At 45.3% G+C, this 14,264-nt stretch overlaps 1 protein-coding gene across 2 annotated transcripts in view; it reads right to left on the reverse strand.

Annotated features, from left to right (window-relative positions):
• Nucleotides 1-14,264, reverse strand: part of PRKAG2 (protein kinase AMP-activated non-catalytic subunit gamma 2) — a 479,771-nt gene that overhangs the window by 35,843 nt on the left and 429,664 nt on the right. The window lies entirely within an intron of this gene.

A 14,264-nucleotide genomic window follows, 5' to 3' on the forward strand; every position in this document is an offset into this window, starting at 1 on the left:
CTGTTGATTGCTCATTTGGTCTGAAGATGGGGAGATGGAAGCTGGCGCTGATTGGACACAGGGTAACATGACTTCACGACCCCACGTGAGCCCTGGCTCTTCACCATAACATTACATTTTTTATCTTTGAAGCCTGATATGTGGGAATAGGTTGAAAAATTCAAAAGGGGCTGAAAACTTTTGCAAGGCACTGTAAGAGCCCAGGCTGCTGTGTAGGACGTAAAAATCACTATAGTACTTACCTAAACGGTCGCTGCGTTGGAGTTAGGTCAGATGGACGTCCAAGTTCTCCAGCGTCTGCGCCTGCTCTTTCGGCCATCTTTATCATCCTGCTTCTGAAGTCGGGGTGCACGACACGTCCTACGTAGTCCTGAGCAGGGCAGATCAAAACTATTGTAGTGCGCCTGCGTGGGACCGGCCAGTGTGTATGCCACAGGACACGTCATGCACCCTGGTTTCAGAAGGACGACGAAGATGGCGGAAAGAGGAGGCGTCGGCACCGGAGATGCCCATATGGCAACTCCACCACAGTAACCGTTTAGGTGAGTATTATAAAGTGATTTTTAATGTTCTACACAGCAGCCTGGGCTCTTATATAAAAATCTAGAAGCATGTGGAAAAATGTTCTGGTGAGGAAACCAAAGACATTTTGGGCACAATTCCAAAAAGGCATGTTTAGGTTAAAGCCAACACTGCATATGGGGAAAACACAAATCATACCAACAGTGAAGCAAGGTGGGGGCAAGATTATGTTTTGGGGTTGTTTTTCTGCAGCTGGAACTCGTGGCTTTAGTCAAGGAGTCGGAAATTATGAATATTTCCAAAATATCAGTCAAAAGTCAAAACCTACAGGTCTCTGCTAAAAAGCTAGAGGAATTTCACATTTTAGCACAGCTACAATCCCAAGCATACCTTCAAAATCAACAAAAGAAAGGAGTCAGCAGGAGATGATAAAAAGGTTTTCCAATAGCCCGGCCATAGACCAAACCTGAATCCAATTGAAAAAAAAAAAATCTGTGGGGGACCAGAAGAGGGCGCTGGAGATGTCCTCCCAATCTGACAGAACATTTGAGAGCTACTGCAAGGACGAATGGGTAAAGATTGCCAATTCTAGATGTGCCATCCTGAGATTCCTACACAAAAAGACTGAATGCTGTCATAAATTCTAAGAGTACTTCAACAAAAAAAGTATTCAAATTTAAGGGTGTGCAGATTTATGCAACACATTTTATTTTTCCCAACAGAAGAGATTTCCATGTGTTTTTCAATTGAATTGTACAGATTGGTGACATTAAAATATGGATACTTCTTTGTATGTTTTAACATGACAAAAGCCCCCAAATATTTAAACAGGGGTGTGTAGACTTTATATCATAATATATATTTTACACACATGGAATAATAATGCACACACATACTTTGTGTAATTGTAAGTAAAATATATTATATAATACATATACACACACACATTTATATTTATATATATATATATATATATATATATATATATATATATATATATATATATATATATATATATATATATATATATATATATATATATATATATATATATATATATATATATATATATATATATATATATATATATATATATATATATATATATATATATATATACACACACACACATACATATACACACATACACACACACAGACACATACATACATGCATATATAACATACATATACACACACTGTATGTATGTATGTATGTATGTATGTATGTATGTATGTATGTATGTATGTATGTATGTATGTATGTATGTATGTATGTATGTATGTATGTATGTATGTATGTATATCAATGTAAGGCTGGACTCACACGAGCGTGAGAGCATCGGATGCGATATGCTAATGTCCCCCGGCTCAGGCTCTGCTGCAAGCGTGAGCCGGGTGTCATGCGACTGTAACCCGATCTTGCGATCGGGTCACAGCTGTGAAGCTGAGTGCAGGCGCTGCGGAGGAGAGGGAGGGGTTAATTCTCCCATCTCCTCCACTGTCAGCCTGTGCGTAGATCGCACTGCACTGGGATAACATCCGAGTGCAGTCCGATGTATCCCTCGCATCCATTCACTTGAATGGGTGCGAGGGATACGGCTCTCGCAGACAATCGCAGCATGCTGCCGCTTTTCTCGCATCCAGAATCTGTATATGAGAAAAGCTGACCAACAGCTCGCCCTCATTGCCTAACATTGGTCAGAGTGCAATGCGAAAATTTCTCGCATTGCACTCGTCCGATTTTCACGCTCGTGTGAGCGTACCCTAAGCCAGAGAATCTGTTCTCCAATGCGGCACATCACAGATTCAGTCTGTACGGTTCACCCCCTGCCTCTCTACAGATAATGACACTGGTCTACATAATGCAACACTCGCTCCTTGGTGCTTTGCTCAAGGAAGGAGCTGGAGTAGTTCTGCATCACCTGTGTCACTGACTGCAGATGAAGGGAGGCTGGAGTGATACAGCATGAATAGGGCAGACTAAAATAAAGGCGCTGCCCACTGCAAACCATCACATAAAAGCTCATTTTCTATACATTTCTTCCGGCCACGTTGCAAAATCTATTTCTGGATGACCTGTAGTAATGAACTGTGCTGTAAGATTTGTGCCCCCCATTTGGAAGGGTGCAGATTTTAACGTGTACCCGACTTGTGCTGCAGAATTCTCCTGCAGATATGAAGACACTACAGAAGTGCTGCAGCAGCTGAGACCCTGACGCTCCGGCCTCACTGCCAGCACAGCGATTCCATCATGTACTAAAAATGCTGAAAGCAAGTAGGGAAAAAAAGAAAAAAAAAAAAAAATATATATTAAGCTGTAGCCCACAGATTCTTTCCTATTCCATAATTACCGCACTTTTGGCAATTAAGATAATTAGTTTAGTTCCCAGGATATTTCAGCATGCCCAGACTTTGTTCTAATGGATTTTACTGTATGTTTTTGACTAGCTGAACAGCCAAGGTAAAATAGAAGCAACCCAAAAAAAACAAAAAACTGCAGAAGAGTTCCTCCTCTGCCCCCCCCCCCATGCGTTCCTCCTCTGCCCCCCCCCCCGCATGCGTTCCTCCTCTGCCCCCCCCGCATGCGTTCCTCCTCTGCCCCCCCCCGCATGCGTTCCTCCTCTGCCCCCCCCCGCATGCGTTCCTCCTCTGCCCCCCCCGCATGCGTTCCTCCTCTGCCCCCCCCGCATGCGTTCCTCCTCTGCCCCCCCCCGCATGCGTTCCTCCTCTGCCCCCCCCCGCATGCGTTCCTCCTCTGCCCCCCCCGCATGCGTTCCTCCTCTGCCCCCCCCCGCATGCGTTCCTCCTCTGCCCCCCCCCCCCCGCATGCGTTCCTCCTCTGCCCCCCCCCCCCGCATGCGTTCCTCCTCTGCCCCCCCGCATGCGTTCCTCCTCTGCCCCCCCCCGCATGCGTTCCTCCTCTGCCCCCCCCCGCATGCGTTCCTCCTCTGCCCCCCCCCCCGCATGCGTTCCTCCTCTGCCCCCCCCCGCATGCGTTCCTCCTCTGCCCCCCCCCCCCGCATACGTTCCTCTTACAGAACATTGATAAAAAAAAAAGAAAAAGAGCGCGGCATATAATTGTCCAATGCAGCATCTGTTACTATTTGGCTCCAGATCACTGGGACTTTCGAAGTGTCTCAGGGAGGGGAGTATGTGCAATATTCATCTAAGGTCAAGACTTATCGCACAGCCATATGCCTAGCATTATCGGGGTATTCTCATCCCCAAGATGCTATTGCAATATAAAATAGGTGGAATAATAATAATAATAATAATAATAAAAAAAGTGTATTAATGTATTTCTAGGGCACCATTAATTCCATGGTGCTGTACATGAGAAGGGGAATACACACAGAATACACAAACAAATTACAATAGACAGACTGGTACAGAGGGAAGAGGGCCCTGCCTTTGCGAGCTTACATTCTATAGGATTTTGGAAATTAGAAAGTACCTCCAATTAAAAGTTTTGTATAGTTCTCCATGTCTCTTACCTCATGTGCAGGGCATTGCAGGAGCTGCATTGCAAGTGGATACCTAACTAACTTGCCACTATATGCGTGGTTGTAACCAATGATAGTCAAGGTCCTGCAATGCCCTCCACATTAGGTAAGTGACAGTGAATCACTAATTGGAGGCTGCTGCTTATTGGGACAGAATCTTGGAGATGGGAATACCCCTTTAACGTAATATATACTGGGCCCCTACCTGGTCAGTCATGGCCATAGAAGACAATCAAGAAATAACGTCTGGAACTCCATTCGGAGTCTGAACTGGGTGCAAAAACCTAAAAAATCTACACTATATGGAGATAAGGTATGCACACCAGTGACTATGTAAGGGGAATATATGAAAAGCAGAAACTGCTGTGTGAATACTGACATGAAAAATTCAAGAGCTATATGTATAGAATGAAATGTGAAAAATGGAATCTGCATTACTGCCATGAATATATGAATCAAGAGAAATTTAGCTACTGAATTGATCAATGCAATAGAGCCCCAACACTACGCCAAAGTATTTCTCTACGTTGGGGTCCCTAGCTTGTGTGTGTCCTCTCATGCAGTTAAAAAACTTACCGTGTATGGGAAGCTGAGACCCAGGCTATATATGCGTATAATGTGGACTGGCAATAGGTGTGGTGGGGCCGGGTTCACAAACAAAAAACTACAAATCAAGAAATAACGTCTGGAACTCCATTCTGAGTCTGAACTGGGTGCAAAAAGGTTTTTTTGGGTGATCCGCAACCTTTATACTACAAGATTACTGATAAGGCTACTTTCACACATCAGTTTTTTTGGCATCAGGCACAATTGTGTGCCTGATGCAACGGATCCGGCATAGAATATGTAAAAACTGATGCGCCAGATCTTTTTTTTTTTTTTTACGGATCCGGTATACCTTATCTGTCTTTGCATCAGTTTTGTCCGTTTTTTTGCTGGATGCATTTTTTTTTTTTCAATGAATTGGAGCGTGCTCAGTTTAAAAAACCTGATCCGGCGGCCGCATCCGTTTTTTTTTGCCGCATTACCCCGGATCCGGCGTCCATAGGCTTCCATTGTACATCACGCTATATCGCGCCGGATCCAGCACGATGCAGTTTTTTGTCACAGACAAAAAAAAAAAAGTTACAAGAGACGTTCCATCCGGCCGCTGCATTAGCCAATTATGACGGATCCGGCAAAAGCCGGATGCAACACAAGGCCATCAGGCACAATCCGGCGCTAATACAAATCAATGGGGAAAAAATGGATCCTGCGCCGGATACGTTTTTCCGGATTGTGCCCGATGGAAAAAAACTGATGTGTGAAAGTAGCCTAACTGGTAAGTAAAAATGGAAAATTCACTTTAATATGGGTGACCCTTCTACACAGGCAAAGCAGCCTTCACCCACTGAGGCCACAAGAAGTCTGAATGTGGGCCCTTTGGTATCTGGCATCAAGGTGTCCGTTGCAGTCACCGGCTTCTACTGATTAGGCTACATTTTTGCAGCACATCGCATTGAGGCTGGAACATGTGCAATGAATAGTGGGCAGCATGGGCACTGATGGCATCAGGCCACATAGCCCCATATACCACAACCTGACAGGCTGAGATACTCTGTCCTGACACTTTTCTAAGGGTACAGTTCCACTAGCTTATAGCTTCTGATGCGAGAGTATCGGAAGCGATATGCTAATGACCCTCTGCTGCGAGCGTCATGTGACTGTGATGTGATCGTATCACAGCTGTGGAGAAGAGGGAGGAGCACTTTCTCCCCATCTCTGCGTACATCGCACTGCAGTCGGATGACATGCGAGTGCAGTGCAATGTTTCACACGCTCCCATAGACTTGTATGGGGATGCAAGAGCCAAGACTTGCTGCAAAACACAGTATGCTGCAATTCATTCTACTATGGCATGAGAAATCAATCGCAGATGGACACTGCCCCATAGTTTTGCACTGGTGCGAGTGCAATCCGATGTTTTATCAGATTGCACTTGTCAGTGCAAAAAAACGCAACTGGAACCGAGCCCTATCAGTGTTCAGCAGTATGTGCTACAGATGCTGTTTTATTAGGTCAGATCAGCAAAAACCATGGCCATTATGCCTCTTAAATCCTGTTGCCCAAGTCACTAAGATCTTTACATTTGACTTTTTTTTTTTTTTGCTTCTAACACATTATCTTCAAGAACTGATCGGCCATTTGTTACCTACACTTGTCCGGAGAGCTGGCAGCATCTCTATGCCCTACATCGGGTTTACCTTGTTTCTATGCATTAGGTAAAAATACATTTAAATGAAATCATCTATCTAGATGTTCCAGATTTATGTGGGTGAGGACCAGTGAGGGTGAGGGGGGGGGGGGGTGAACTCCATGTAAAAGAACAACTATAGCTACAGACAGAGGAATACATCAGAAGACTCCAGACAGCACAGACCTGGCGGTGATCTGGTAACCAGCCGGATCTAGAGGACCATACGTCTTCTACAGAAGAAGTGACGGCCCGGTGTCCCCAGGGAGGCCTCACTAACCTAGATGTGGGGCGGCCATGAATGGATCCAGTCATCCAGCCTTACCTTTCCGTAGATGTGAAGAAAGAACTATCAGTCAGACCTTTATAGGGCGGATCAGGGCCGACAGATGTCTTTTCGTGGCCTCAATATATAGAGTCACCTCTATTCCCGATACTGATCGTGTGAACGTGGCCTCACAGTAATTTGATTTTTTCTCACCTCTTAATACTTCAGGACTGGGTGTGATTAAGGATGGCACCGTCTTATTTGTTCCAACAGATTTACTATTACTTGTGTCATCGCTTCTGCTTATAAAGGGTGCATATGTTCACACGGGGCGCTTTTTGCAGTTTTGAAGTTATCACTTATTCTGTGGATAGAAGATATCCCCACCTTAACAAGTTAACTACAAGAAATCAGCAAGCAGGTTTAAGCTACTTTCACACATCCGGTTTTTGCTCTGCGGCACAATACGGCGCTCTGCAGAAAAACCGCAACCATTTTTTTTGCCGCCGGTTGCGGGTTTTTTGGCATAGACTTACATTAGCGCCGTATTGTGCCGCATGGGCTTGCGTTCGGTCCGGTTTTTGCCGCATGCGGCAGATTTAGCCGATGCCGCGGCCGGATGGAACGTTGCCTGGAACGTTTTTTGCTCCGGCAAAAAATCCGCATCGCGCCGCATCCGGCCGCTGCGGTGCCTTTTTCAATGCATGCCTATGGACGCCGGATGCGGAAAAAAAACGCATCCGGCCACCGCATGCGGTTTCTTCCACTGCGCATGCTCAGTAGCGTGCCGCAACCGGAAAAAAATGGACGAGCCGCATGTAAAAACTTATGCAAAGGATGCGGTGTTTTCGCCGCATGCGTTGCATAGGTTTCACAGCCGGATTGAGCCGCACTGCTCAAACCGGATGTGTGAATGTAGCCTTAGTCTATCTAATTGAGTGCAGCATGATGTAGAGCAGGGGTAGGGAACCTCGAGCTCACAGGCCGTATGCGGCCAGCGATGACCTTTTCAGTGGCCCACGGGCAGATCCCCAGGGACCACAGTACTCCGGCAGCAGCCACATCTTGCTGGATGCCGGTCCTTTAAACTCTACACAGTGTTTAATGCTGAAAGCTGTGAGTCACACACTGGAGGATTAAGTGCTGATGGTGGCCAATGACAGCGTGAAGACGTACTTCGTGGGCAAGGTAAGTGCCCAATGTGCTCTTGTCCCACAGAAGAGGAGCGGCTGCCCCAGCATCCTCCAGGTTGGTGTGTGCCCTCATGCCTGTGTGAGACCCTCCTGCCTCCCCAGTGCTGCCTCTGTGCCCCATTGGCTGTCTGTGCCCCTCTGATATGTATATACCCCCAGTGAGGTATGTGCCCCCAATGTCTCCTGTGATGGATATGCCTCCAATGTGATTTATATACAGAACTCCCAGCAAATATAAACCTGTAAGAGCAGTGGTGAGATACAACAAGATAATCATAGTTTAATATCACAGCAGCACCAAAAAAAAAAAAAAAAAAAAAAAGCTCCAGCCGCCACAGTGAGTTAATTGTTTGACTAAATATAGTAGGGTAAATTTTCAAGTTGATAACTTTGTGAGGCTCCTGAATGATGGTAGAAATTATTAAGTGACCCTCAGCAAAAAAAAAAGGTTCTCTACTCCTGATGTAGAGGCTGAGACCCAGATTCCGGCGATGTGTCACTTACTGGGTTATGTTTTGCTGTTCCAAGAAAGTCAGTTGTTTATCAGCAGGAGATCATCATTCCAGAACTAGGTGTCTGGAGCCTTCTAGTCAGCTGATGTGTAAACCTTCCCCCACCATAGATTACACTGTACACTGGCTGCTTGTGTGGCAGCTGTCGCATCAGTAGTGTGGGCGGGGTTACACAGCTCAGCATTCTGAGCACTGCTAGATCTTCAGAAAAGAAAAACAGTAATTGTATCACAACTGCTGCACCCAGTAAGCTAAATTACATGACATGATGTAGTGTCTGCCCCTACATCATGCTGCTCTGAGATTACATAGCTGAAACCAAATTCTAGCAATTGTTATTTACTGGATAATGAAAAGCAATGCAATTCACTAGTACATTTTCTCCCATGTACTCCTTTTGGTATTCAGGAGCTCCGCTTCTTGTTGCTCACTAGGAACCTAAGAGGATACGTGCCAGCTGGATTTTCCACATTTCTTCTCGATTACATAGGATTAAATGGTTGGTGAAAAATCTGCAGCATAATTGGACGTGTACTTAGTCTGCAGAGCAGCGTGGAGGAGATCTGGCGAGAACATAGGTGTACTGGATACTACGGTCCTGGCCATGTACACAGGAGCTCAGCTAGTGACAAGACATCGGGGATAGCTGGAGTGCAGCGAATAGAGCCCCGGGTCCATCAGGAGACAACAGTGAAGCTCCTGAGGCTGCAAGCGGAGATCTGAATATTGTGGAGGACAGGTGCAAAAACCCCATATTGAATAACTTTCCATTATTTTGCTGAAATGGCAATTCTCCTTTAAGAACAAGTCGCCTCCGTCTTACTGACAGTACAGTGTTCAGGCATGTCTAGAGACATAGTGACACCATTCATGGCGACTAGGTGGAGGGGCCAAGAAAACTAGGTTAATTCCAGAGGTCTGCATTACTTCCACAAATCCCGGCCCAGCCCCGGGTCATTCTAAGAACAAAGCCAGCTTCACACGTCTGACACCGCGTCCCACGTACTAACCAGACACTGGTCCCTTGGACTGAACCCAATCGTCACATACAGTGCTGGCCAAAAGTATTGGCACCCCTGCAATTCTGTCAGATAATACTCAGTTTATTCTTGAAAATGATTGCAATCACAAATTCTTTGGTATTATTATCTTCATTTATTTTACTTGCAATGAAAAAACACAAGAGAATGAAAATCAAAAGCATTGATCATTTCACACAAATCTCAAAAAAAAAAAAAAAATAATATGGGCCAGACAAAAGTATTGGCACCCTTAGCCTAATACTTGGTTGCACAACCTTTAGCCGAAATAACTGCGAACAACCGCTTCCGGTAACCATCAATGAGTTTCTTACAATGCTCTGCTGGAATTTTAGACCATTCTTCTTTGGCAAACTGCTCCAGGTCCCTGAGATTTGAAGGGTGCCTTCTCCAAACTGCCATTTTGAGATCTCTCCACAGGTGTTCTATGGGATTCAGGTCTGGACTCATTGCTGGCCACTTTAGTAGTCTCCAGTGCTTTCTCTCAAACCATTGTCTAGTGCTTTTTGAAGTGTGTTTTGGGTCATTGTCCTGCTGGAAGACCCATGACCTCTGAGGGAGACCCAGCTTTCTCACACTGGGCCCTACATTATGCTGCAAAATTTGTTGGTAGTCTTCAGACTTCATAATGCCATGCACACGGTCAAGCAGTCCAGTGCCAGAGGCAGCAAAGCAACCCCAAAACATCAGTGATCCTCCGCCATGTTTAACTGTAGGGACCGTGTTCTTTTCTTTTAATCTCTTTTTTTTCCCTGTAAACTCTATGTTGATGGCTTTTCCCAAAAAGCTCTACTTTTGTCTCATCTGACCAGAGAACATTCTTCCAAAACGTTTTAGGCTTTCTCAGGTACGTTTTGGCAAACTCCAGCCTGGCTTTTTTATGTCTCGGGGTAAGAAGTGGGGTCTTCCTGGGTATCCTACCATACAGTCCCTTTTCGTTCAGATGCCGACGGATAGTACGGGTTGACACTGTTGTACCCTCGGTCTGCAGGGCAGCTTGAACTTGTTTGGATGTTAGTCGAGGTTCTTTATCCACCATCCGCACAATCTTGCGTTGAAATCTGTCGTCAAATTTTCTTTTCCTTCCACATCTAGGGAGGTTAGCCACAGTGCCATGGGTTTTAAACTTCTTGATGACATTGCGCACCGTAGACACAGGAACTTTCAGGTCTTTGTAGATGGACTTGTAGCCTTGAGATTGCTCATGCTTCCTCATAAATTGGATTCTCAAGTCCTCAGACAGTTTTTTGGTCTTTTTCTCCATGCTCAATGTGGTATACACAAGGACACAGGACAGAGGTGGAGTCAACTTTAATCCATGTCACCTGGCTGCAAGTGTGATTTAGTTATTGACAACACCTGTTAGGTGCCACAGGTAAGTTACAGGGGCTGTTATTACACAAATTAGAGAAGCATCACATGATTTTTCAAACAGTGCCAATACTTTTGTCCACCCTTTTTTATGTTTGGTGTGGAATTATATCCAATTTGGCTTTGACAATTTTTTTTTTTCTTCATTGAAGACAAATTAAATGAAGATAATAATACCAAAGAATTTGTGATTGCAATCATTTTCAAGAAGAAACTGAGTATTATCTGACAGAATTGCAGGGGTGCCAATACTTTTGGCCAGCACTGTATAGGAGGCTGGTCAATTCAGATCAGCCGGTCTGGACAGGGCTGCAGATACTGCTGACAATTTATTTAGTAATAATCAGGATCAAAAAAAAAAAAAGTGATGATTATTCAGGGCATTAGAGTTACCAAGCAGCCTTTCACAAGTGTTCTGTGCGCTGCATCCGATGCTCCACACAGGGCCATGGGCCATATGCTCACTCTACAGGTAAGAAACCACGGACCAAACATTATCTCACCAAACCTGCAGATATAGGCCATCCATCCATCCATCTCCATCCATCCATCCATCCATCTCCCTCCCTTCATCCATCCATCCCTCCATCCGGTGCAATTACATGCCGATTATACAGTTATTGAATGCAGATACTTTACAGATGAAAAATGTGTGCAACAATTAGCTGCGCACAATGAAATAACTGCATGCACCGCCAACGCTGTGTACATGAAGATACATTAAATATTTAAAAACACCTGTCACATAATGAGCGGTAATATACATTTGTAAGAAGAGCACAGAACCTGTTGTGATGTCCATAGGCCGCTACAATCCATCAGTTTTAGGCCCCTTGAGCACTGGGAAATGGCTAAGAAAAATCCGCATCCTCTGGCAGAATTCCGCACCCGCGGCAAAAACCGCGTTAAAAATGCACCCACAGTTTTTCCATGGGTTGGTCCCTGCCGTTTTATATACCATTATCTATGGCGAAAACGCAGGTACCTATGGAAAAAGTAACATGCTACTTTTTTTTTGCTGCAGAAATTCTACTGCAAAACCTATAGGGGAAAAAAAAAAAAAAAAATTGCTCTGTCTGGAAGGGGTTAACATTCAGTTTCCAAATCCTGAAGCAGTTAACAGGAGTGCCAATATGGACCATGTGCACAGCGGTGTCATTTTAACATTGTTGTGCTCTACGGTCACTTTAAGGGGCTCCTTTGTTGAGCTTTTTGGGCAGATTCCATCAGAATACCCCAATAGTTGAAATCAGAGCCACAAAAAGTGGCATCGTACCCAGGCCGGAGAGGCATCTCAGCAGCGTGGCCGGCAGAAATGTAGTGGATTCTAGGAAGGATTCCTCTCATCCTAATCACAGCATTTCTCACTTTCCTCTGAAGCCGCAGCTCCAGCTCTCGCCCTGCACGGCAGCCCTCGCCCTGCACGGCAGCCCTCGCCCTGCACGGCAGCCCTCGCCCTGCACGGCAGCCCTCGCCCTGCACGGCAGCCCTCGCCCTGCACGGCAGCCCTCGCCCTGCACGGCAGCCCTCGCCCTGCACAGCAGCCCTCGCCCTGCACAGCAGCCCTCGCCCTGCACAGCAGCCCTCGCCCTGCACAGCAGCCCTCGCCCTGCACAGCAGCCCTCGCCCTGCACAGCAGCCCTCTGCCTCCATTGTCAATAATGAGAAATAATTATAGAAGTCTCAAAAAATAGAAATACCAAGATGTCGTTCCAAGAACAACACACATAAATAGCGTATGACTGAGTACACTGGAATTAGGGCAACAAGGGAAGGGGGAGGGGAAGTGACTGTAGCACTGGGTTCTACTTTCATTCATTCATGTATCAGTCTTTAAATAGAAGTTATTTATTTTATTGAACACGGCAATTTACTGCGAGCCTGGTGAATAGAGTCCACTAACAGAGGGGCCATTGTCAGCAGCCACCCAGCAGATCACACCTTTCTCATTGAAAGATTAAAAGGGAACCCGTCACCAGAATTTTCACAATTAAACTAAAAGAATCCCCTTCTGCAGCTCCTGGGCTGCATTCTATAGAGGTTCCTCTTGCTACTGGCCCCCCTTTCAGACCTACATAACTTTATAAAATATTACCTTTTGCTATGGTAATGATGTTTGCTGGCCCCGTGGGCGGGTTGTATTTCGTCAGTTATCCCCCCCCTCCTGCCGCTGTTTGCTGTCCCCCAGTGTTCATGTACATAGATGAGGCTGCCGCCTTCATCTTCCGCAGTGCTCCGGGAGTCTCCCACACGCACAGTGGCACCATCACGGGAGCACCGTTTTCAAAACGCGAGCGCCAGTGAGGTTATTGCGCAGGCGTGAGATTATGGGCGGCGCTGTGAAGGTTATCACCAGCATCATCCAAATACCCATCCATAATCTCGTGCCCGCACTTTTACTTCTGCCTCTACTGTTATGCGCTTGAGCTGGCCATTGCTTATTTTTATAATCCCTGTTTACCTTTTTTTTTGAAAACAGTGCTCAGTCCCGCGATGGTGCCACTGCGCATGCGCAAGACTCCCGGGAGCACTGCGTAAGATGAGGGCGGCGGCCTCATCTATGTAAATGAACACTGGGGGATGGCGAACAGCGGCAGGAGGGGGAATAACTGATGAAATACAGCCCGCCCACGGGGCCAGAAAACTTCATTACCATAGCAAAAGGTAATATTTTATAAAGTTGTGATTTAGGTCTGAAAGGGGGGCCAGTAGCAAGATGAACCTTTATGGAATGCAGCCCAGGAGCTGCAGAGGGGATTCTTTTAGTTTAATAGCAAAAATTCTGGTGACAGGTTCCCCTTAAAAATAATTTTGCAGTTGGGTCATGTTAACAATTTTGCACCCTAGTCTCAGTCTATTGATGGTTGCAGAATGAGTTAACTTAAAATGCATCAGCGAGCTCTTTAATGGTCTGAAAATAAAAATTTATAAAAAACTCTTAAAAAGGCAAAGGTCAAAGTCACACGGCTGATTTTGGCGTATGAGCGCTAGCCGTGTTTTTTCATGGATAACACTGGTACCATGCACATGTACATAATCTCTTGAATACTGCAGTCTGTGGAAAGTCACAGGGCGACATATAGGTTTTTTTGACCAGAGGGTTGGATCAAAATCGGTAATGGGTTGTGGAGAACAAAATACAAAAACGGACATGTGAGGTCAGACTGCTACATACTAGGAAAAAAAAAAAAAAAAACCACACACACACACGACGCTTTGACACACTTTGATCTTACAAATCCACGACATGTCAATTTCTCTTTCAGGTACGCCAAATTTTATGTAAAGATTTTCATAGACTTGCATTCAATACAAGAAATCCGCAGGTAAAAACACACAACCTGCACATGTCTATCAAAGTTGTCACAGCCAAAATACCAAAAAGTATCAAACAAAAAGCAGCTTTAGGCCGTGTGCACACATTGCTGGTTTTTTTTTTTTCACAATCAGAAGTGTGTCCTAATTCCAGCAAAGTGAACAGGAACATTGAAGGGTCATGCATACGGTCAGTGATTTCTCCTTGCAGACTTGGTGCAGATTGTCAAGTCTATGAGAGCCAGAACAAACTCTCAGACTTCCGGTATATTGAAGAGGGACTTCTGTTTTGCTCCATGAAACAC

Source organism: Anomaloglossus baeobatrachus, chromosome 6 (assembly GCF_048569485.1).
Source record: "Anomaloglossus baeobatrachus isolate aAnoBae1 chromosome 6, aAnoBae1.hap1, whole genome shotgun sequence".
Lineage (NCBI taxonomy): Eukaryota > Metazoa > Chordata > Amphibia > Anura > Aromobatidae > Anomaloglossus > Anomaloglossus baeobatrachus.